The 25,751-nt window shown below is 40.5% G+C and overlaps 1 protein-coding gene and 1 pseudogene across 5 annotated transcripts in view; one reads left to right on the top strand and one right to left on the bottom strand.

The window, feature by feature from the left end:
• FAM126A (family with sequence similarity 126 member A) overlaps positions 1–25,751 on the bottom strand; it is a 134,446-nt gene that overhangs the window by 67,320 nt on the left and 41,375 nt on the right. For 2 of the 5 annotated variants that reach the window (XM_032287009.1, XM_032287004.1), the window contains exon 1: positions 6,749–7,012. The exons of 2 other annotated variants lie outside the window; for them this stretch is intronic. The gene's annotated coding sequence lies outside the window, so the exon portion shown is untranslated. Of the gene's footprint in view, positions 1–874; positions 6,357–6,748; positions 7,013–25,751 lie in introns of those variants that run through there. One more of the 5 variants, XM_032287007.1, reaches the window with a different exon arrangement.
• On the top strand, positions 3,694–25,638 carry LOC116557499 (annotated as a pseudogene).

Below are 25,751 nucleotides of genomic sequence, written 5' to 3'. Positions count from 1 at the left end.
TAATTATAATAGGGTTACCAAAAATTAAAACTAAGTGAGCAAAGTGGAAGAATACTTAATGAGATGCTCGAATAAAATTATTAAATTTACTTCTCAGTAATATGGGGTGAAGAAAACGTCTTAATTAGGAAAAACATTAGGGTGCTGATTAGAAAACATGGGCTATTACATCAGATAGGAATTGAGTTTAAACTCTGTATACATTATAGACGGTGAACAACTGTCTTAACCTCTCAGTCTCAGTTTATCTGTAGAATAGAAATAATAATCCTTACCTTATAAAGCTATACAGGGATTAAATAAAATTAATTATGCAAAATACTTAGTACTTAAGCACATATTAAGATCTTTATAAATTGTATTCAGCCCAAAAAGATCAGACATTTTTAGAGCCAAACTATTTCAAATCTCCAAGGAAGAGATTAATTGCCAGAACATATACAAAGATGGAAAGCTTGTCTCTCAGTCTCTCTTTTTACGAGGCAAACATATTCAGAAATCAAAACCTTAAAAAGGTAATACAAAAGGAACACTAAAGATCAATCTCATATAGCAAATCAAATATAACACTACTTTAAAGAGATATACTATTATCAAGTTGCCTTTATCCCTAAGACAGCAATTGTTTGATGAAATCTACTTGGAAATCTTGTAACACAATTCATCAACTAGCATGTAAAAGAAGGAAAACTATATGATCATCTCAAGGTATATTAAAAGTGCATGTGATCAAACTGAATATCTATCTCAGTTCCCACTGAAAAGGCATAGAAAGCTATTTCTTTAACATACCATTAACAAAAATTTTGAAAACACAACTATGAAACCCTAAAGGCATTTCCATTTAAATGAGAAATAATCCAAGGATGCTCACTGTTCACCACTATAATATAACTCAACATTATTCTAGAAGTTCTGATCAATGTCCTAAGAAAATGAAACAAGAATTAAATTTTGGAAAGAAGACAAAATCATCATCATTTACAGATGCTATATAATTGAGTTACTACAAAACCCAATAAAAACCATCAGAATTAAGTTTCATAAGATGACCAATTAGAAAACAGCATATGAGAATCAGCAATCTTTCTATGTTCCATCAGGTACATCTAATATTCTTTATAAAATAATGAAAAAAGTTCTGTCCCCAATAGGATCAATAAGTTTTAAAATATCAAAAATAACACTTAATAATGGGCAGAACTCACATGAAGAAAACTACAAACTTTAAAATATGTGAAGAAAACTCAACACTACATCTTTGAGTCATAAAAGGTGACTTCAATAAAAGAAGATAACATTGTAGTAATAGAGATATTACAACTCTCCTGAGAAAATTAGGTCAGATATTCCAATGAGGTTCTTTTAGGATCTTAACTGCATTTAATGTAACATGAATAAAGAAATGTAAGAGAAATGGTGAAAATGTTTTGACAAAGACAATGATAGGGATTCACACAACTATTTAGCGAAGTACATTAAAAACTCACAATAATTAGGACAGTTTGGAATTACTAAAGCAAAAAAAAAAAAAGTAGCCCAGTGAAACTGAATAGAAAAACCTAGAAAAAGTAATGTATCCATATCTATAGATATACACATGATTTTGTATTTAAAACCTCTGAAAAAGATAACTGTTCAATAAATAGCATTAAAATAATTAAACCATCACCCTATGTTAAAATACATCGCAAACAGATGAAAGATGTAAATTTTTTTTTAACTGAGGAATTAATATAAGGAAATACAGGTGAATATTCATATAATTCGGGAATGCAAGGCCCTTCTAAGTAGGGAGGTATCATAAAAGAAAAATTTGATACGTTTAAGCACATTAAAATGTTAGCAATCTGTTTAAAAAGAAAATTCATATCGAAAAGAAAATTAAGATAAAAAATGACAAACTGGAGAAATGATCTACAACGTAATTTGACAAAGGCTTAATAGTTTGTATATACAAAGGGCTCTTATAACTTAGTTTTTAAAAATCTCCAATATTAAAATAGACAAAGGACACTAATAGATAATTCACAAAAGAAAAAAGTGTCTCTGGGTAGAAGCATTATAAGTGTTATTTACCATTTACGCTTTCCTGAATTTTTCAAATTTCCTACGATGATTATGCTTTATATTAGTAATTAAGAAAATAAAGAATGTTTACAATATGGCTGTAACTATAATAACAATAATATCCAAAATCATGCTAACATTGATATTTCCACTCTTGGGCTGCACCAAAATTAGGGATGTTTTCCCTTTCTAGAAAGAATCATACTTTAATTCTTCAATCACAATGAAAGAAATTTTCAGAACTATACAAGACAATCAGATAAAACTTTTCACTTCGTCTTTATGATCAAGTTACAATGCCAAATAATATTTGGATAAACTATTCTGTTTTCAACCTCCTTGGAAAGCTAAGAGTCAAGGCTGAGGAAGAAGCCCTGGACTTCAGAACCAGCAGGACTCAGATTTTACCTACATGCAAAACCTGAGCCAGGAATTAAAAAAAAAAACAAAAAAAAAAACAGGTGGTGATATTACCTTTCTCAAGATAAAAAATGTGAGCCTTTGAGAATTCCTTGTCTTCTCTTTTCTGTCTCATTTAGGAGACAGAGGAATGATTTTATCTTTAATGTATTTATAAGGAATATATCCAAAGCGCAAGCAAACAAGACTTCTTCTGAGCAAAGATACTTTAAACAGGAGATTTTCAAGTGCTAAATGTTCTTTTTCCTTAGTGCAGATACGCGGCCTAACTCTGAGAAGGCCAAAAAAGACTCTGGCAGGACTTCATTCTCAACGATAAGCAATAGTCAAACTGCTAATTCCATCTGCCCCCCTCCAAAAAACGACAAAGTGTTACATGATGATGCCAGAGATCTCAGGCTCCATTTAAGGAATTTTCCTGAGGGGCATTTATTTTCACAATATTAAAATGCTCTCTACTTCAAGTATTTCAGGGAACCAATTAGGATACTATATGCCAACTTTGATGACGATAACAAAGAAATAATACAGTCTTTAACATTATATTCTTAGAGATGTTGCTTCCAGAAATGTCTTCCTTTCTTACTAGTCAAAGCTCTGAATTCCATCCACTTCTATCTCCTCAGGGTCTTAGTTCCAAAAATTATCTCATCTTTCCAGAATTCCTTAAGAATCTCTTCCTACTTGTCTCTACTCTCACTTTCCTTATGCATGTAAACAAACAAACAGAACATTCCTTCAAACTATATACCTCTGCAGTGGTTTTCAACCATGCCTGCACACTGGAATTACTTCAGGAACTATAAAAAAAAGTATCAATGCAAGTAATCAATAGTTACAGAAAGTAAATAGTAGTTTCCCGGGGACAAGAGGAAAAGATTATAAAGGAACACAAGAAACTTTTGGAGGTGATGAATATTATTTTGATTATGGTGATGATTTTATAGGTATAAACATATATCAAATTGTATACTTTATATGTAGTGTATTATATGTCAATTACATTTCAATAGAAAAGCTGTTGAGATAAATATTGATATCTGGGTTCAAACCCCACCCCCACCAAATTGGTATAGGGTTCCCTCTGCAAAAGAAAATTATTTAAAGCTACTGAGATTATTGTAAACTATTATTACATTATTGTAAATGAATAGCCAAGGTTAAGAACCATTGCTCAATATAGCTATCATTTTCTACCTTCTTTATTTCAGTTTTCTTGAAAAGCCTCACTCAAGCATGTCTACTTTATCACACTGATTCTTTATCAATCTTCTGAAGACCGGTTCCTGAACCACCACTCAGTTTAAACTGTTCTTGTTAAAGTTACCTATGGACTCCTGACAAAGTGGTCACTGGGGCCCTCTCCTAATTTGATACCTCCCTACAGCATTCAAAGGTGTTAACCTGGTTCTCCTCCATTTGAAAATCTCTCTTTGGCATCTTTCCTGATGGTCCACCTGCCTTTCTAACTACTATTCCTCTACCTCTTTCAGACTATTATTCTCCATACTTCTGCTATTTATTCTGTTCTCTGGTTGCCACTCTCATCATGCTAAAGGCTTTCCCTGAGTCATTTCAACATAGCCAAATCAATATGGTTCAGTTCAACCCCCAATCTTCTCTCTAATCCTGACTTTCACATCTATAGATACAAACATCTATCTACATCTTCACCTGAAGTTCCACTGCTTCCTCAAATTCAAAACAGCCGAAACAGAATTTATCATCTTCCTTCCATTTATGTGTTCCTCATTTCTAATCAACAGAACCCCAAGTCAAACCCTCAGAGTCCTGGGTTCTCCTTTCCTCTCATAGGTGATTAAAACTTGTCAGTTTCTCCCTCACTCTGCCACAGCAAAGGTCTAAAATACAAATCCAATAAATGCCTTCTCATCTATCACCTTCAATCCAATCCCTTTAGCTAAAGATATCATCTCCTGATCTGGCCCTCTACCACCCTCACTGTCTTCATCTGGCAGCATTTCCCTACTGACCCCTGCATTCAAGCCATATCAATGTCAATGTTATTGACTTTGTCAACTGTCAATGTCTATTGACACTGACTTGTCATTGTCAATGACTTATTTAAATTGCCACAGTTTCTCAGGCCTCCTTGCTTCCTCATTTATTATATCCTCCTCTTGAGAAGTTACCTACCTCCTGCAGTTGGCAAAATTATATCATCCTTCTCAACCTGGCTGTGTGCTGCGAACTCCACCCACACTCAAGGCAAGTTAACCATCTTCTACTCTAAACTCTCCTACTACACTAGGCATATCTCTATTCCCACTGACTACATAATATTATAATTGTTACTTTACTGTAATGTGACTAACATTTTGTACATTAGATACTAAATTATTTGAAGACAAGAGCTATGACATTTATTTCTGTATCCCTAGTACCTACTCAGCCTGGAAGAGTGGAAAAATAAATTTATGTTTGACATAATTTCAATTATTTATAAAATACAAACTCGATATCCCAAAATAGATCTTGAATACTAAGATTTTTAAAAAATTCTTAAGATCCATTATAAAATAAATATTAGGAACAAAACAGTACATTTATCTAAACTCATTGTGCAAAAGACACCAGTCTAAAAAATACAACCCAGAGGAAATTTCATAAAACAGAAATACAACAAAGAAAGGAAGCAGAGCAAGGATAAACGCTGACCCAGCTAATGCCTCATCGGGTATCTGTATCCAGGTAGTGCTAATGCTGATGACTAAGAAGGTTTCTAATCCTTCTAATCACTCTGTGGTAATTTCAATAAATCGAATAAGGATAAACGAGTCAAATCCAGAATTTGTTTCCTAAATATGTGATGGTTTTCCCCTTACCACTTTGATTGAACTGATTATTTCAATAGCTGATTTTGAAGCTATTATTGGCCAAGCAGATCTTAAATGTTTTTCTTTCCTTGCCTTTGCCTGCACTTCAGAAATGTGGTGATTTACACTACTATTCATCCTGTAAACCTTAAAATGTATTCACCTAAAGAAAAAAAATGAGAAATATCGGGGGAGGTGGGGTGCCTGTGGATGTTAGCAGTAGAATGTTCTCACGGAAAACGAGCCTCCCAGTACTACTACATTGGCTCAAGGTTATACCAATCTTTCTGACTTTATGCCAATAAGATTTAAAAGCTGAAAATCTCAAGCTATAAAGTGTTACATGAACCAAAGAGGTGGCCCACTTGCTCCAAAAATTGTGTGACCCAAGGGTAAATAATTTGCAAAAGGGCAGCTTGGCTCTACTGCTGGTAGTGCAGTCTCTAAGGTAAGGAGTAGGTGACAGTGGAACAAACTCCCCCTATTTGAAGAGCGCCGCGGCTGCCAGGCTTGTGATAGTGTATTTCTCAGAGAGCATTTTTTGTGTAGTACTAAACCGCTTGGGCAAAATTAAAATCTTTCAGGAATGTCTCAACTCCCAAGGCACAAAGCACACATGTGCAAACTGACAGGCGGACACCCAATTTCGCTGAAGCGTACAAACTTGGTGTGTTTTAATGCAACAATTTTCAGCCAAACCCCGGAGGATTCCCTAGTTTTTTAAAATGAGCCTCGGGAGAGGAACACTCATAGAAAGAAGGGGCGAGGGCTCAAGAAGAGATCTTCAGCGTAGTAACCAAGGAAGGAAACGTAGCTGCTTTCTGAACCTCTCCGCCCTGCGGGGGACCAAAGACTCAGGCCAACACTGCTCTCCAAGGGGCGGGGGCGGGGGGTCCACAGTGACCATTGTGGCCACAAGACTGGACGGACAACGGCTGCCTCGCTGGAGCAGAGAGCGCGGGTGGGAGCGGAGGCAGAGGCCGGAGCATCCGCGGCGGCGGGGAGGGGACAGGAGGCTCCCGCCCCAGGCCCACCCCGCAGAGGTACGGCCAGTGGGGCCGAGGCGGCGGCACCCGGGTCACGCCAGGAGGCTGGACCGCTCCTCGCCGGGAAAGAGAGACCCGAGGCGCGCGCACAAAGCTGCCGCCCTCCGGGCAGCCGGCGGGCTGAGCCCAACTTCAGGGCAAGCAGCCGCCGGCCGCAGCCCACCCTCCCGTACGACGCCCCCCGCACCCAGCGCCGCCTCGCGCCCACCCGCGGTGCCTCGTGCGGGAGCCGTTACCCCCAGTGGAGCCGCCGCCCCGGGGACAAAGTCCCGGTCCTCTCCTCGCCGCCGCCTCGCCCCGGCTCCTCCCTGACAAAAAAGTTATCGGTCCCCGGCCGCCCTGGGGGCCCGGCGTGGGTCTCTCATATGGACTCACCAGAGCGGCTGCGGGACCTCCACCCGCAGGACCTCGACTCGTGAGGCTCCCAGCCACAGCGACGGCGGCTGCTCTGCTTCCTCCCGAGTAGCAGCACCACCTGCTCCCCTTCTTAGCAGAACGGGTCCGGGCGAGCCATCTTCCCCCTCCTCTCACTGACTGACAACCCTGCCTGGAGTGCCGCCACTGCCGCCAGCCTCTCTTGACAGGCACCACCAGGGACCCGTCCTCAGGCAGCCAACCACCACCGCCCCACGCCCGTTCAGCCTATCGCCGTCCTCCGGGGCGGGATCAGAACAACTTCTCCACCAATGATAGTCTTCTGCTGCGCCTGGGGCGGAGCCATGAGGCGCCTTGGGTGGGCGTGGTCTGAGCAATGGGCGTGATCGGAGCGCCGGAGGGAAGATGATTGACTGTAAGATTTGCAGTGGCCGCTAGGCGATGGCAATCAGTAAAGGTCTCTTAGATTTTGAGCTGTTAGGGCTTATGGCCTTCTCAGAAAAAATAAGCCTTACCGGGTGATGTGAAGTGTATCAATTTGTTTTTTATGAGAAAAGAGAAACAAATTGATAATTTACTAGTCAGTAGGATTTACTTCCCAGTAATTAAATTCACAAGAATTTATCAAACTCTTATCAAATCCGAGGAGGAAAAAAATTTACTTTTTTGCAAAACGGAAATAAAAACTTCCTCCTCACTACATCATTGCTTTTGGGCTTAGCCTGGAAATAGTCAAATACGATTCTCCAGTTTTCTTTCCATAGGGGTTGTTTATATTCTTGCCATCATTCCTGTCTACTTTTTCTCTGAACATATAGTAAATATTTTGTATAAGAACTGGAACCTGAGAACACCTGAACCTGCTCCTGCAGGCAGTCCTGCTGTTTTTGACCTTGTAAACTCCTCCTACCACATCCTTCTCAAGTCTGGTCAGGATTAATTAGAAGGAAAACCGACCTCCACCCTGGAAGACAGGAAGTCATTCTAGCTTTACACTAGAAATATGCAGAATTTCTCCAGAAACACTAAGTGTACTTTTCAAACATGCTGAATTCATAAATAACAAGCACACAAATAAGAAGATACATTACTTGATATCAAAAAAGCAAACAATGTCAGGTAATTATTAGGGCAGATTGCTAAAACAGACAGAATCCCCCCTCCAAAGAGAGGATCAGAGTTATAAGTAAACAATAATAAACTACAGTGATAAGGACAATAGAGATTGGTTCAATGAGCAATGGAAACAGAGGACAAGAAATGACTGTTTAGGAAAGTCAGCAAACTTCACAAGGAAGGTGATGTTTGAGTTGGATCTTAAAAGGTAAATAGGAGTTTGCCAGAGAAGAAAGTCAAAGGGCATTTCAGAAAGGACATCATGTTCAAAGGCATAGAACTGTGAAAGGGCACAGAGCCGTTTCAGAACATTGAGAAAGAAAATGGGGTTAAAAGATGAGGAACAGCCAGAGCTGTTGGCTAGAGCAATCTTTAGGCTAGAGCAAAAGACTGAGGTGAGATTGTAAAAGACCTCACAAGCTACACTAAGATATTCAGACCAGCAACATCCAGCAGAGCTTTCTGCAATGATGAAAATGTTCTATATTTGTGTTGTTCAAAATAGTAGCTATTAGCCACATGTGGCTATCAAGTACTTGAAACATGGTGTGAGTGAGGAACTCTATTTATTTTTGAGACAAGGTCTCACTCTGTTACCCAGACTGGGGTATATTACTCAAGCGATCCTCCCACCTCAGCCTCCCAAAGTGCTAGGATTACAGGCATGAACTACCATACCTGACTGTAACTCAATTTTTAATTTAAATTTTTTTTTTCTTTTTTTGAGGCAGAGGCTCCCTCTGTCACCCAGGCTGGAGTGCAGTGGTGGGATCTCAGCTCACTGCAACTGCCACCTCCTAGGTTCAAGCAACTCTCCTGCCTCAGCCTCCCCAGCAGCTGGGGTTACAGGCACCCACCACCACACTTGGCTACTTTTTGTATTTTTAGTAGAGACAGGGTTTTACCATATTGGCCAGGCTGGTCTCGAACTCCTGACCTCAGGTGATTCACCCGCCTCAGTCTCCCAAAGTGGTGGGATTACAAGCATTAATTTTTAAATTGAATTTTAACAGCCCCCATATTGGATAGCTAAGGTTTAGATTTTTTTCTAAAGGCAACAAGGAACCAACAGCAGCTTTTAATCATGTGGACAATGCAATCAGGTTTCTTTTAAATGGTGGAATCCAAAAAAAATAAATAGAAACAGGATGGAATATATGTTCTCTTTGAGGAAACTCTTGACAGATCAGACCAGGGTACTGGGGGAGGATTGACATAATTTAGGTCCCCTTGGCCAGAGCCTGTTTGGGACATGTGTTTACTCAAAGGAATAGGAACAGGAAGATCCAGGCAGCATGTTATTCATCTTAGAGAACATAAGCAGTCAAAAAGTTAAATTCTGCTGTCAAGTCCCATTGAATAGGAGAGTGAGGGACCAAGGAAGGAAATAAAGCCAGTCAGCTAGATCATAAGGTAGAAATAAGAGTGGGCAAGAGAGTGCACATGTGTGCATATGCGCGTGCATGCACACACACACACACCATCAGTTTTACTGGCCATTGGCCATGTGTGCCAGTGAAGTGTTGGCCTGATTTGAAGAGCCAAAGTGTCTGATGGCAGGAAGTCCAGCCAAGACCAGGAAAAGATTCCAGGAGAGAATCTTGAATCAAACCTGTGGAAGTCAGGATGGAAGGGAGGGGTAGATATTACTGACTTCCTGTACTGTACAAGGCACATGGCTTGTCAAGGATGTAGATGAGTGCTAGATGCTTGCTTACAGTATAGGTAGCTGGATAACAAACAGATGAAAAGTTAAGCAAAGATTAAAGTAATTAATGCAGGAGAGATTATGTAAGGCAGAACATAATTGATTCATTGTTCAAATGATTTTCTAGGCAATAACCACTGTGTGTTTTCAGAGGAGGTTGCAGGCATTGCAGTCAAGACGAGTCAGGGAAAGCTTCATGAAGGAGGTAAAGTGGGTTGGGTCTACAAAAATGGGGAGGAATTTGAATCAGATAAAATGTGCAAGGAAGTAACTCATAGAATGCCTGGAGAAATAACACAAGAGGGGAAGCACAAGCAATGCTGAGAGGGCATGGGAGGCAATTTGGGTCAGCCAAGCCTGGCAAGCTAGGTCGCAGACAGGTAACAGAGAACCTTGAAGGCAAGCTCAGTTGTTCAGATTTTCTCCTTTTGCCTTGTGGCTTCCTGTCTGCTCATAAGACTCACTTAGGATGCCTTTCAAAATTATTAGTACTGAAACCACACCCCACACTAAGTAAATCAAAAAATTGGGGGGTGAGGTTGGATATCGGATTTTTAAAAACTTCCCAAGTGGTTCTAATACGCACTCAAGGTTGAGAACAGGGGAATGATATAACATTTTACTAATGCCAAATCAGGGCTGTGCATAGGATAGATTGAGTGGAGAGAAACTGACATTTGGCTAGGTATATTTATATATAATTTGTTTCCTTCCTCCAAGAAGACAGGAAGCAGTTTACTGCCTGACTTCACTTCCCATTTTGCAGTGGTAAGATGGTATAGAAGGCAATTTAAGTTGTCTTCCTTCTAAGTCAAAGTAAAACCAAAGCACAAATTTATGTTTGCAGTCTACTCTTCTTTCCATCACAATTTGTGCATACAAAAATAATTTCTAACAATAACAGTCTGCAGTTACTGCAGTTAAGTTTTACACATAACCATTTATATTTTAATAGCAAAGCACCAAAAAAATGCCTAAGAGAACATTCTGTTTCAAAAGGAAAATGCTTTTAACCTACTTTATAAAAGTCAACATAGGCTGGGCGCGGTGGCTCAAGCCTGTAATCCCAGCACTTTGGGAGGCCGAGGCGGGTGGATCACGAGGTCAAGAGATCGAGACCATCCTGGTCAACATGGTGAAACCCCGTCTCTACTAAAAATACAAAAAATTAGCTGGGCATGGTGGTGCATGCCTGTAATCCCAGCTATTCAGGAGGCTGAGGCAGGAGAATTGCCTGAACCCAGGAGGCGGAGGTTGCGGTGAGCCGAGATCACACCATTGCACTCCAGCCTGAGTAACATGAGTGAAACTCCGTCTCAAAAAAAAAAAAAAAAAAAAAAGTCAACATATTCCAGATCTTTCCTACTCATCTTCGCTAGTCTCTGATATCCACATGCATAATCCTAAACTATTAAAATGTATTTACCTTCTTGCAAATAACTTTATAAAAGTGCCAGTTGAACATTATACACATAAACATTGTCCCTATGACGTTAAATTTCAGGAACTGTAAGAAAAATTCAGTTCAGGTATTTTTCCTTTTTTTTTTTTTTCTGAGACAGGGTCTCATTCCCAGGCAGTGGCACCATCTCAGCTCACTACAGCCTCCACCTCCTGGGTTCAAGCGATTCTTGTGCCTCAGCCTCCTGACTTGCTAGGGCTACTGGCGTGCGCCACCACACCTGACTAATTTTGGTATTTTTAGGTAGAAATAGGGTTTTACCATGTTGTCCAAGCTTGTCTCGAACACTTGGCCTCAAGTGATCTGCCCATTTTGGCCTCCCAAAGTGCTGGCATTATAGGCATGAGCCACCGCACCTGACCTAGTTCAAGTATTATATATTTCTATTAAAGTCAATTGGACAACAACTGTAGTAAAAATAGATAACATGTTAAAATAGATAACATGACTATTTTAAATTAAAAATAATTTTGTTTTTTAAAAAATAAAAATTGGTTGACACGGTGGTTCACATCTGTAATGCCAGCACCTTGGGAGGCTGAGGCTGGCAGATCACAAGGTCAGGAGATTGAGACCATCCTGGCTGACATCGTGAAACCCCATCTCTACTAAAAATACCAAAAATTAGCCAGGTATGGTGGCATGCACCTGTAGTCTCAGCTACTTGGGAGGCTGAGGCAGGAGAATCGCTTGAACCCGGGAAGCAGAGGTTGCAGTGAGCCAAGATTTTGCCACTGCACTCCAGTCTGGGCAACAAAGCAAGGCTCTGTCTCAAAAAAAAAAAAAGAAAAAAAAGAAAAAGGAAAATTATGTCAAAATGTTGCTTTTGTGGTATATTAAACATACTTTAAGAAAAAAACACCAAAGAAATGAAATCAAAACAAAAAAACTATGCCTGAGAGGCCGTTCAAGGGCTTGCTATATCAGATTCCCTTTTTAAGGGAACTACCCCAGCCAATGTCCCACTGAGCCATGATCTAAACCATATAGCCCTCTTCAAGAACTGTATAACCCAAGGGCAGCCAATCTTCAGAGATGACCCGACATGAACACCCATTCTCCTTCAAGAATTTGAGCTGGAAATGGGAACAGAAAATCATGTGGTGGAAGCAAAAGCTAAAAAATCAGTCAGCAGAAAGAAGCTCTGAGAAGCCATAAAAAGGCAAGTTTTCAGTAAACTGAAGCCATTAGGTAGCAACAAGACGTATAAAGTAGATGATTAAGTAATTGGTAACAAAGGAGCAGCAGAAGTAGAGGCAGTGGAATGAGTCACGGTAACAAAAATGGGGTCAATGAAGTCCTGTTGCTGAAAGGACAATGAGGTAATCCATTTCCTGCAGCTGCACTGAATCGCTCCAGTTTCCAATGTTTGCATTCAACGTCTGTGAGGTCCAAGTGCAGCTGCTCCCAGAGCTCCCAAAATTCCCATCTCCATCACCTATTCTAAGTGAATCATATCTTTCACCCCTGTGTAAACCAATACATAGATTTCCAGAATCATGCATTGAGAGAAGCTGGATCAACTGCATTTTGTGAAGAGAAATTTATCCTTCAAGATTGGTAACAGATTTTTCTAGGAATAACATCTCTTAAAAGAAGAAAACATCCTTCACATCTTAAAAAAGAAGACATAAATTAAAACTTTATAATTTTATATTTAAGGGGAAATGAAGTATTTTTTCTCTTGTCTTTTAATAGCTGCACCAACCTGGTTCATATTTATGAGCAAGTCGTAGATAGGTGTGGAAAACATAACAACTAACTACTACCCTCATGTGATTGGAAATGACAAATATCCACGTGTGTATCCTAAGGCATTTTATTAACCAATGTCTTCTAGAAGAATTACTATTGGGATAGAATTATTATGCAGCTTTTATAAATCATGTTTCTGAAAAATATTTGATGGCATGGGAAAAAGACATTTGTTTCATCACGTTAGATGAAACAGATGGTTACAAACTGCATAGCATATGACACGGTCACTATCTGGCAAATGTTCATGGCAGGAGGATATATCAGCAGTATTTAAGCACAGAGAAGTCATGGATGAATTTTATCTTCTTCTTTTTACATGTTTTAAAATTACCAAATGTTCCACAATAAACAAATGTTGGTTTTATTTTTTTTTTAAAAAAAGCAGAATTGCACATTATTTCTTAAGATGAAGAGACAGCAGACTATACCTTGCTTATTGTTAATTCTGCCTAACTGAATCTCAGTTAAACACCCTTCCTTTCACTTTTAGCTAATGCATTATTCAAAATTCTTTAAAATGTTCTCATAAATTCCACAGAGAAGCTCTGGTTATTGCTGACAAGCAAAAGACCTTGCTAATGAGTATTTAGTATAGAAGCATGAACTTGTATACAGATTTTCTCTGACAAATGGTGGCCCAGAGAACAGAAAATAAGACAGGGAAAATATGAGGGTAAATGTGATAAACTGACTTCCCAAGAAGAAGGTGAACTTGATTTGTCCTCTTTAGACCCCCTGCAATAGTATAGTGCTTGGCCCACGGAGGAGCTTCAAAAACACAGGTTAAAAGAGCACATGTAAAGATGGTCATTTTCCTCCTCCTTCTCACATTGGTTGGGTTTGAATCTTTCTCAGGTTTGCACACCTGTCCCCAAGCATATGGAAAATGTGACTTCTCCCCTTTCTGACCACTGGCTGCCTTCATTAGATGCAACGAATTTCAAGTGTATTTAGTTTAACACTTCATTGTGCATCACCTTTTATCTTTCCAAAATCATTTCCCAAGTGTTAACCCCTCACCCAGAGAGCAGAGGCAGCAATCAAGGCACACATTTCCTTGGATTCTTTGCTAATTGGTTCCCACAAAGCAATTCAACAAGCACAAGCACTGGAACAAGGGAGGGTGAGTTTGGGAACTCAGGGCCCAGCTGCAAGGAGAGGGATGAGGCATACCCCCAAAGAGTTTTGCTAGCTGGCTCTCACTGGTTTGTAACTCTGTGCTAAGGGAGTCTAATATATGAATAATACTTTCATTTTTTCAATTTTGTTCTCATCTACTTAGTCATCAGAACCACACCCTGATACTTAGGCCAAAAAAAAAAAAAAAATAGCAAGAAAGTACATCACCAACATTCAATAAAAACAAGTGTGGCTTCCATTTCCTCTATCACCATGTGGAAGTAACCCAGCCCCTCATCAAAACCGCTGTTTTGCTGGCAGAGGCAAAACACACATTCTCTCAACTTTTCTGCTTACCTGAAGCAAGTCCTCAGCACAGACATGTCCAAGGCCAGCCACCCTGTGTCACCGAAAGGGCATCATCCAAAAAACCTCTACTCCTGTGGGTTGGACCATAATACCCTTAAAGTCGCTCTTGAGGGCATTTTTTTGAAGTTGAATTACACCAGGAGGAGAAGCCACATTAGTCACCAACAACTTAGCTAAGATTAATTGGCTACGTCCCTAAGAAAGTGTGGAGCTTTAAGAAAGAAAATGGGATGGGCAGTGGGAGGAAATGTAGATATCTGAGCCTGGATCAGTATCCAAGGAGGACTCAAGCTCTGGAGACCATGAACATGAAGGCACAACCAGGACTGAGAAGAATCAAGGCAACTGTTGAAGGAAATAAGATTAATCCAAAGGGTCAAAGAGGGCAGGCTATGTTGACCTGGATCAGTCCTACAAGCTCTGCAACTGGAACTTTCGTAAAAAAAAAAAAAAAAAATTGTAGTAGAATATACATATAGGAAAGTAGAGACAAGAAATATGATTAGCTCAATGGATTTTTACAGGCAAACGCTGTGACCAGGTCAAGAAAAAAAATATCGATGCAATTCAGAAGCCCCCTTGGATCTACTCACAATCATCACGCTGTCTCTTATTCTCAAATACAACATCTGTCTTGACTCATGCTTTAGTTTATCTATGCCTGCTAAATTTCATATAAGTGGAATCATATGGGATGTATGCTTGTGTGTCTGGCTTTTTTCTTTTTCTTTTTTTTTTTTTTCCATTTCCATTATCAAATCAGTGGTATTGTAGTGTCTAGCTTTTTTCTATCAATATTGTGTTTGTGGAGTCCATCTATATCTCTTATTACAATTGTAGTTTGTTTATTTTCATTACTGTAAGGTATTCTACTGTATGAATATGCCATGATTTATTTGACAACCCTACAATTGATGGATATTTGGGTTGCTTTCAGTTGGGACTATTAAAAAGAAAGCCATTTGGAGTATTCTTGTACATGCCTCTTGGTGCACATCTACATACTCTTCTGTGGTATATATCCAGGAGGGGTGTTGTTGGAAAGAAGGTAGACATATGCTCTCCTTTATATAGTACTGCCAAATGACTTTCCAAAGTAATTGTATCACTTACACACCCACCAGTGGAGTATGAGAGTTCCAGTTGCTCCACATCCTTGCCAATATTTGTATTATCAGTCTTTTAAATTCTAGCTATTCTGGTGGGTGTGTAGAGCTATCTCATTGTGGCTTTAATTTGCATTTCCCTGATGACTCACACAGAATTTTTCATGCTCTGAAATGTTAAAGCAACTCTGCATGTCTGTTTCATTGTAAATCATTCCTCGGTCGTACTGAGATTTAAAACTGACAACCATTTATTAGCTCCCTACTGTGAGTCATAGTCTACATATGTTTGATGCTTCCATGTGCTTGGCCTGAAAGTGGTGGTGAGAGAGTTATCTTCTGGACTAAGTGGTTTCCAGTCTGTCCTGCTGGTTTTGCTGTAGGATATATTATCACTGACATTGTGAAGAGAGCACTTCTGGGAAAAGAACGTCCCAGCAGGGCTGAGGGCAGAGGGTGGGATTGGGGTTGAGTGTAGAGAATGAAAACCAGCTGGATTTTCAAGATTTCCGGCTTAAGAATAGTTGATGACAGTTTCTACAACTACATAATTTAACCTATCAACCATAAAATAGGATAATGATTAATACTGCTACAGATAACACTAGTCCTTATAAACAAGAGAAAAGAGAACAATAACAGTTGTTTGATGACATTATGAAATAAAAATCTCCCAGAAAGATCTTTCTCCAAATATTTCATAGAAAGAACAGGTTCTCTGAAAATGAGGATGAACCTCTGGTAACATGATGTTTATTGAGGGACAGATAGGTTTACTTAACCTCAAATCCCATCTGGCAGAGTTTTTTCCAAAGATGGCAACAGTTGCTGATGGGAAGCTCTTTCTGTTTTAGAAAAAGAGGCTCTGAATTGCCTTCCTGTGCATCTTAACCAAGAGGGGATGCTAGGTGGGTGTTCCTCTGCTGCCTGTGTTACAGGCTGACTGGAGTATATGAACATTCCATCGCGGGGTCTATTTATCACATTGAGATACTGTAAATGTGGAGAGAGTAGCCAAGAATGAGGAAACGGGGAAAGTACTTGGGAAGGGTAACATATTGCACACTAAGTAGCCACCCTGAACAGTTAGACACCAGATCCCCTGCAGAAATCTCACTGAAAGGGAAACCCTAAAGGATAGTTAAGACTCAACTGAGCAGAAGGCCAAGGACAGTCTGAAATGTGGGGCCACATTCAATGAAGCCTGACTCAAAGAGGAGAGAAAGTGACTAAGCCAGGGCCTAGAGATGGAAGGGGAGGAAGGAACCTTGGAAGAAGGTGTGGGTATGAGGTCACCTAAAAGAAAGGTCAACCAATTCCCAATTCCCAGTTTCCCTGAAGAATGGAAACCTTAAGTGCCATGCATTCCTCAGGTGGCCCCAAGACATCACTAACACTAGTAGAAACTAATTTTGGCCACCTCCATTACCCATTCAGATTGACACACACAGAATACCTGTGGTATAGTTGGATGGATCAAGTTGACCTCCTCTGGTGAGTCAGTTCTTCACATCCATCCAGCTCAGCCAAAGAGATGTAGCTAGGCTTTAATATAAGCTTATTTCTATTCTTGTGCAATTTGCCCCTTGTGTTTGCAGAAACTGAGAATGTCTTTTTTATTCAGATGAATAGCCTAGTGTCCGCAGCGTATGTGTGCCTGCAGAGGAAATCTTCATCCCTCTTTTTCCTTGCCTAGGAGATACCAGAGATCTGAGCAAGTAGAATTTTGAGGGTGAAGTAAGATAATGAGAAGATCCAGAGAGATTATAAAAATTGCAGAGTGTGAGGAATGGGAAAGTGGAAAGAGCCTTGAACCAGAAAACAGGATTGATCTGAAAACTCACATAGCTCCTGTGAGATATATGTTCTAGTTTTCTCATCTGTAAAATGAAGGGATTAGACTCTGATCTGAAAGTAAAATGTTCTGTTCATTGAACATAGGAGGCTTCTTCAAAGTTGTTACTGGGTTGTTACCCAGTGAGGCAAAGGAGGCCTGGTTATTTTTCGTTTCCTCCTGAGAGCCTCACTTGTTCTAGCCCCTGAGAGTCTCTTCTCCCTACTCTGTTGCTCTGCATCCTGCAGCATAGCTAAATATCTATTATAGGTATCCCAAATGTGAAATGCCTGTGTGGTCTGAAAACTAGATATGTTGAAGATGTGAAAGGTTGGCGGGAAGGTGATGAGTTTGTAGTAGTGGAGAGTAAAACCTGGAGGGTTTTAGTTTTTTTTTTGTTTGTTTTTTTGTGTTTTTTTTGAGATGGAGTTTCGCTCTTGTTACTCAGGCCAGAGTGCAATGACGTGATCTCGGCACACTGCAACCTCTGCCTCCTGGGTTCAAGCAATTCTCCTGCCTCAGTCTCCCGAGTAGCTGGGACTACAGGCATGTACCACCATGCCCAGCTAATTTTTTTTTTTTTTTTTTTTTTTTGAGACGGAGTTTCACTCATGTTACCCAGGCTGGAGTGCAATGGCGCGATCTCGGCTCACCGCAACCTCCGCCTCCTGGGCTCAGGCAATTCTCCTGCCTCAGCCTCCTGAGTAGCTGGGATTAGTGGCACACGCCACCATGCCCAGCTAATTTTTTTTTTTGTAATTTTAGTAGAGACGGGGTTTCACCATGTTGACCAGGATGGTCTCGATCTCTTGACGTTGTGGTCCACCCACCTCGGCCTCCCAAAGTGCTGGGATTATAGGCATGAGCCACCACACTCAGCCAAAATCTGGAGATTTTAGAGCATGGAAGAGCTTAGAAGTGGAAGGAGAAATGACAAACTTTTAAGAGCAAAAAATAGCTTGGATCAGCCCTTGCCTAAAGTGTGTACCATGAAACCCTAACACTGTAAGCCCCTCCCGTGGGGGCTCGGTGGATTCAGAGGTTATGGTCAGATAAGTTTGGGAGGCTGGGTGCAGTGGCTCACATCTGTAATCCCAGCACTTTGGGAGGCTGAGGCAGGTGGATCACCTGAGGTCGGGAGTTTGAGACCAGCCTGACCAACATGGAGAAACCCTGTCTCTACTAAAAATACCAAAAAAAATTAGCCAGGCGTGGTGCCATATGCCTGTAATCCCAGCTACTCAGGAGGCTGAGGTAGGAGAATTGCTTGAACCTGGGAGGCGGAGGTTGCGGTGAGCCAAGATCAGACCATTGCACTTCAGCCTGGGCAACAAGAGTGAAACTCCGTTTCAAAAAAAAAAAAAAAAAAAAGAAGTTTGGGAAATAGTGCAAAATGTGACTCCTTCTTGGAGTGCCCCAAAGCTTATTAAAGGCACTGAGAACTTCTGTAGCAAGAATCCTGTTTAATGGTTGAACTCCCATGTTTCTTCCTCAAAATTTTAGCCATGAAAAATTTTAAAACAACATCTATTATCATTGTATTGTGTAAATTACAATGAATACCCTTTGAGAAACACAGTATATCATGCTGGGAGCAGGAACTCAGGAAGTACAAAGGAGGGAAACGTGATTCCTATCTTCTTCATCTCCTACATCCTCAGCAATACGACTCTTGCCCTGGAATCCAAAATTAGACTGCTCTTCTTTTTCACCCTGATGAACATTCTAGCAGAAAACCTTCTATAGAACATTCTGACAAAACAGACTGGCAAATGTTAGGTGTTCCAAAAATGTATGTTGAATGAATTAATGATTGAATGAAACAAAAATCACCGTGAAATACTTAGCACAATGTCTGAAGCTGAGTAAAGCAGCAACAAATGTTGTTACTATACTCACCCCGTTCTTTGGTGTAGGGGAAACAGAAAAGCTCAAAATTTTTGTTATTGGCCCCTTCCATCTGTCCTCAGGTAATGTACCTTTTCTGAAAGAGAACCAAATGATTATGCCACAATCAAATGACTTTACATGGTGTGTGGACCACAACAGGTGTTCAGTAAATGTTAATTTCCTCCCCAGCCTATTGTCCTACGGAAAATGTTATTCGATGCACAAGAGTGAAAGATTTTGGAACATTTATTTATTTCTCAAAATAAATATTTCCATTTGTAAATGACCTTATTAAGTACTACTAGGAATGAAAAAATTCTGCCTGAATCTTCTTGGCTAAAACTTTTCTAGACCTAAGAATACAGACAGATGACTTTGTCTAGTACAAAAACACCCTACTACCTTCCCTCAGCCTCCTCACAGCCACCCTCTCCCAACCATCAATTCCCAGAGGCTTTTTCAAGTGGGACACACATTGTCCACATTTGAATCCAGAAGATCATTTTCAAATTTCAGAAGAGCCCCTCTTAACCCGTGTTACTCTCAAAATGAAACAGTACATATGGGATATGGAGTCTGCTCTTCACTTTCACAGACAATGCTCTCATGATGGAGGGGCACCAGCACCCACAGATGGAGTTCAGGAAAGCTATTTGGTGCATAACAACAAAGGCCATGGTTCCCAAGGAAAGAATGCTCCCTTTAAAGCAGTTGCATCAAGGAGGAAACAATTTTACCCTATGAGCTCAGAAGGGTGTGTGTTATAAATATTTTATGATTCACACCCATGGTGTGAAGGATTTTTAGGATAATTTATTTTATGGCCCTATCATCATACCATTTCTAATGGTCAAAAGCAGGAAAATTAGGAAACATCCATTTTAAATGCTTGAAAAGTAAGAAGCTCCTAGTTTTTTAATTTATAAAAGCACTCATATTACGTTTTAATGTAATATAACATTACATTAACTATGTCATGATACTATATTATATTTTAATAATATAATACTAAAATATATAGATTTTAATATTATAGTTGGTGTGGGCTATTTAATTTTGTCATCTTGAAGAATAACAGACACTTTGGAATAAATTTACTAGAAATGGCTTCTGAAGTTATTTAATGTGTATTCTTTCTTGCAACGTTTTTCAAGCAGAGTGGACATTTACAGTCTTGTGTTTTCCGATACCAAGACCAATACCTCTTATAGTCACATTTTGGAGAAAGTATTTAACACCAGATAATTTACCCAAAGGATAACCCTTTAAAATGTTCTTTATTGTAACTAAGAGGCAGTAATAGATCATGAAGATGAATGTCATTATTTCTCTGGTTAATATAGACATAATTATAAAAGTTCATTTCATGATCTCTCTTTCTCTGATATAATACCAGGAAAGCTGATGGCTATTTATCTTGTGTTTTCATGAGCAAAGAAGAATATAAAATTGAGAAGATATCCCAAAATGTCATTATTTGTAGTCATTCTTAACAGTTCAACTCTGTAATTATGCCACTTCCCTATAATTTTTGTCTATGTTTATTTCATGTCTATAATCTATATTTATATAATATATAATTATTTTAATGTTACTGTACTGATAAATGTTTTTAATTACTAGCAACCAGAGCTGGGTTAATAACCAAGGATCTTGAGACTATGGGATAAAACCTAGGCACTGGAATTTTTTTAACACTCCCTAGGTGATTACAATGTGCAGTCAGGGTTGAGAATCATTCATCAAAAGGTTCTACCAACTACACTTGAACACATAAATTTTTAACTTCACTGGGAATACCTATTACTAGTAATAATAGCATCATAGTACACACAAGGTCTTGCTGTTTGCTCCCCACCTGCCCCATCTCCCCATGATTCCTCTTTAACTTTCCCTTGAGCAGAATATCCAAGATAGTGGTTTGCTGGGGTGTGTGTGTGTGTGTGTAGTAGCGAAGCTTTTTGTTCTTTTTCCAAATGAAATTTCTTTCAGATTAACAAATGACAGTGAACAAAGCCAATTGGCCAGACCTTAAGTGGAGCGGGGAGGGCCTCAAGTCCCTCTGCTCTCCTATTCCTTCTCCCTCATTGTCAGAGCCCCAGGGATTCCCAAAGCACCATTTTATTTTATTTTAGTTATTTTACTTTATTTTATTTTATTTATTTTATGACAGAGTCTGTCTCTGTCACCTAGGCTGGAGTGCAGTGGCCTCACTGCAGCCTACACCTCCTGAGTTCAAGTGATTCTCCTGCCTCAGCTTCCCAAGTAGCTGGGATTACAGGCATGCATCACCACATGCAGCTTATTTTTGTAGTTTTTTAGTAGAGACAGGGTTTTGCCATGTTGCCCAGGCTGGTCTCAAACTCATGACCTCAAGTGATCCACCCACCTTCACCTCCCAAAGTGCTGGGATTACAGGCATGAGCCACTGAACCCCATCCCAAAGTACCATTTTTAACCTGCCTCTTAGACACTAGAGAACTTCATTGTCTCACTGAGTGGCTGCCAAGAGAAGTCACATTTCAAACGTGATGGAAAGGCCCCCAGAACAACCTGCTGAATTCATGCAACACTCCTTGATCTGTCTCTGCTTGCCCATGGCCATGCTGTGAAACACCAATAACTGCAGAAATTTAGAAGATGGCTCTCCTCCCACTCCCAGAACGGCTAGTTCTAAGCAGAGACTTTTCTAATGGTTGAAAAATGAAGCAAGCTTTACAGTGTGCTCCCACCCTCTTATCTGCTGCCACTTGCCTCCAAATCAGGTCTCAGTAAATATCTCAAGGGATCGAAAAGGGATATCCAATTACAAAAGGGCAACCTATGGCCTGAAAGGAGTGTGTGGAGTGAGGGAGCATAGTTTTGACAACTTTGCTTTGGTGATTTTGGGACGTGGTTGTAGGCAGTTGACAAATGAGTCTTGGTATCTGTTGAAAATTAAACAAAAGAGGAAAATGCTATCTGATAGCTGGTTGCCTCTCTGGCCACCCCTGAGGCTCCACCAGTAGTCTTTTTTTATCTACTGTGTCCCCCTTCAGGTTCTGGAACTCTGACTCATCTTTGTGATTCATTACAAAAGAGAGCTTGGAGGCAGGTGGCTAAAAGTTGCAGGATGCAGCCAACGAGGTGACCTGTAATCCCAGCACTTTGGGAGGCAGAGGTGGGCGGATCACCTCAGGTCAGGAGTTCAAGGCTGATCTGGCCAACATGGTGAAGCCCCATCTCTTCTAAAAGTACAAAAATTAGCCAGGTGTGGTGCTGGGTGCTTGTAGTCCCAACTACTCCTGAGGCTGAGGCAGGAGAATTGCTTGAACCCAAGAGGCAGAGGTTGCAGTGAGCTGAGATAGTGCCACTGCACTCCAGCCTGAGCAACAGTGAGACTCGTCTTAAAAAAAAAAAAAGCTGCAGGACGCATGAACGCTTCTATGCTTCATAACAACCCCGTGGGTAATTTTATTATTTTACAACTCAGTAAACTGATGCTTAGAGAAGTTAACCAACTTGATCAAGGTCACACAAAGGTAAAGAAGAGATTCTACCCCCCACTTTTTGGACTCCAGAGCCTACCAGCTTTCCTCCACATTAGCTTGTCCTGAGAGAAAGGGGTTTTGGTTGGAGGATGAGGTAGAGGATGACCAATTTTGGAGAAGGTGTAAATTTGGAGTCAGACCAGTCCTAAAGAAGTGTTCAGTAGAGGACTCTAGGAAGACAGGGAAACATGGACCCCAGCCACAAGGGAGCTAGGAAAGAAGTAAAGAGAGAGAGAACGCATTAAAGACAAGCATTACCTACTTCAAAAACTTGGGCACCATTAAATGAATTTTGACTTGATTTGCACGATTTAGTGTTGTGTAGAAACTAAATATATGCAGCTCTTATTTATTTTTATTTATTTATTTATTTTTTTGAGATGGAGTCTCACTTTGTCACCCAGGCTGGAGTGGAATGGCATGGTCTTGGCTCAGTGCAACCTCTGTTTCCCAGGTTCAAGTGATTCTCCTGTCCCAGCCTCCTGAGTAGCTGGCATTACAGGAGTACCACCATGTCCGGCTAATTTTTGTATTTTTAGTAGAGGCAGGGTCCCCATGTTGGTCAGGCTGGTCTCAAACTCCTGACCTTGTTGTGATCCACCTGCCTCCCAAAGTGCTGTGATTACAAGTGTTAGCCACCGTGCCGGCCTCAAGTAAGGGTTTTTAAAGGCAGGGTAAATTTTAGGAAAGCACAAGTTATAGGCAAAAGTTGTAAATCAGTATCTGAAGGTTACATATTGGTTTGGCCTAAAAAGGATAGACCATCTTGACGTGGGAGCTTACAGGTCCTAGGTAGATTTAAAGATTTTCTGGGCTGGGCGCAGTGGCTCAAGCCTGTAATCCCAGCACTGTGGGAGGCCGAGGCGGGCGGATCACGAGGTCAAGAGATCGAGACCATCCTGGTCAACATGGTGAAACCCCGTCTCTACTAAAACTACAAAAAATTAGCTGGGCATGGTGGTGCGTGCCTGTAATCCCAGCGACTCAGGAGGCTGGGGCAGGAGAATTGCCTGAACCCAGGAGGCGGAGGTTGCGGTGAGCCGAGATCGCGCCATTGCACTCCAGCCTGGGTAACAAGAGTGAAACTCCCTCTTAAAAAAAAAAAAAAAAAAAAAAAAAAGATTTTCTGATTTGCAATTAGTTAAGGAAGAGAAGGTCTGTTTACAATTTTGGGTCAACACAAAAGAATGTTAGCTCTGGCTCATGGGTATGACTTTTTATAGGGCCCTGAGGAAGAAATTTAGAACAAAGAATGGTGGTCAGAGTTTAGTCCTTGTCCTTGTTTTTTCTTTTTTTCTTTTTTTGTTTATTTTATTTAATTTGAGGTTTATGTGCCAGTGGATTTGTTTGGTGGGGGGTCTGGGTTTCTGAAAATGGCTCAGAGACATATGTTAAGTTGTCACATTTATTTTTTTATAGAGAAATAAACATCCTGTGATTTTTATTTTGGGGGCTACTGTTTTAAGCTGTTGTTATTATTTTTGTTTATAGTTTCTTTTTAGGGCTAGGTAGATGTCTGAAATTTTTTTTGAAGGAACTCAGGTTTTTTTTAAAAAAAAATTTTATGCTTGTGGGGTGGTCCACAGGTCCCTAAAAGGGAGGCCCTGCTGATCTCAGTTAGCCAAGGAAGCCACAATAATCCGGTGTGTCATAGTCAGTCAAATGTTGTGAAACTGGCCGGGCGCAGTGGCTCATGCCTGTAATCCTAGCACTTTGGGAGGCCAAGGTGGGTGGATCACCTGAGGTCAGGAGTTCAAGACCAGCCTGGCCATCATGGTGAAACCCCATCTTTAAAAAAAAAAAATTGTGAAACTTTGCACATTGGTTAAGGAATCAATGTGATGATTTATTTCACTCAGATCACCAATGGGGTTGACTACCAACCTTGTCTTCCCTGGTCTACATCAAAAATAGAGACCAGCTGGTCACTCACTGATTCAGTAATTCATTCACAATTTTTCATTGAGTTCTTCCTAGTTCTTATGCATGTGGATACAATAATAAATAGATTGAACTGAAATGAGGTTTTAACTAATTTAAACAATGTGCCTCAAGTAAAACATTAGCTCTAACTATCCTAATTCAAACAACCAACTGTAAAAAGAATGTATAAGACAGCTCTTTCCTTGCCTAACGCAGCCATGGCTCGTGGTCCCAAGAAGCATCTGAAGCAGGTGGCAGCTCCAAAGCATTGGATGCTGGATAAATTGACCGGTGTGTTTGCTCCTCATCCATCCATTGGTCCTCACAAGTTGAGAGAGTGTCTCCCCGTCATCATTTTCCTAAGGAACTGGCTTAAGTATGCCCTGATAGGAGAAGAAGTAAAGAAGATTTGCATGCAGCGGTTCATTAAGATCAATGGCAAGGTCCGAACTGATAAAACCTTCCCTGCTGGTTTCATGGATGTCATCAACATTGACAAGTCAGGAGAGAATTTCCATCTGATCTATGACACCAAGGATCGCTTTGCTGTACATCGTATTACACCTGAGGAGGCCAAGTACAAATTATGCAAAGTACGAAAAATCTTTGTGGGCACAAAAGGAATCCCTCATCTGGTGACTCATGATGCTCGCACCATCCGCTACCCTGTTCCCCTCATCAAGGTGAATGACACCATTCAGATTGATTTGGAGGCTGGCAAGATTACTGATTGCATCAAGTTTGACAGTGGTAACCTGTGAATGGTGACTGGGTGTACTAACCTGGGAAGAATTGGTGTGATTACCAACAGAGAGAGGCACCCTGGATCTTTTGATGTGGTTCACGTGAAAGATGCCAATGGCAACAGCTTTGCCACTCGACTTTCCAATATTTTTGTTATTGGCAAGGGCAACGAACCATGGATTTCTCTTCCCTGAGGAAAGGGTATCCGCCTCACCATTGCTGAAGAGAGAGAAAAAAGACTGGCAGCCAAACAGAGCAGTGGGTGAAATGGTCCCTGGGTGATATGTTAGATCTTTATGCTTAATTAAAAATCATGTGGCATGATTAATAGCAAAAAAAAAAAAAAAAAAAAGATTAGAGTGCAGTGGCACAATCTCGGCTCACTGCAACCTCCACGTCCAGGGTTCAAATGATTCTCCTGCCTCAGCCTCCCGAGTAGCTGGG

Source organism: Sapajus apella, unplaced genomic scaffold (genome assembly GCF_009761245.1).
Source record: "Sapajus apella isolate SASKATOON/1434 unplaced genomic scaffold, GSC_monkey_1.0 scaffold19, whole genome shotgun sequence".
Classification (NCBI taxonomy): domain Eukaryota; kingdom Metazoa; phylum Chordata; class Mammalia; order Primates; family Cebidae; genus Sapajus; species Sapajus apella.
The sequence above is the reverse complement of the archived record's forward strand: the minus strand, read 5'-3'. Positions and strand labels throughout refer to the sequence as shown.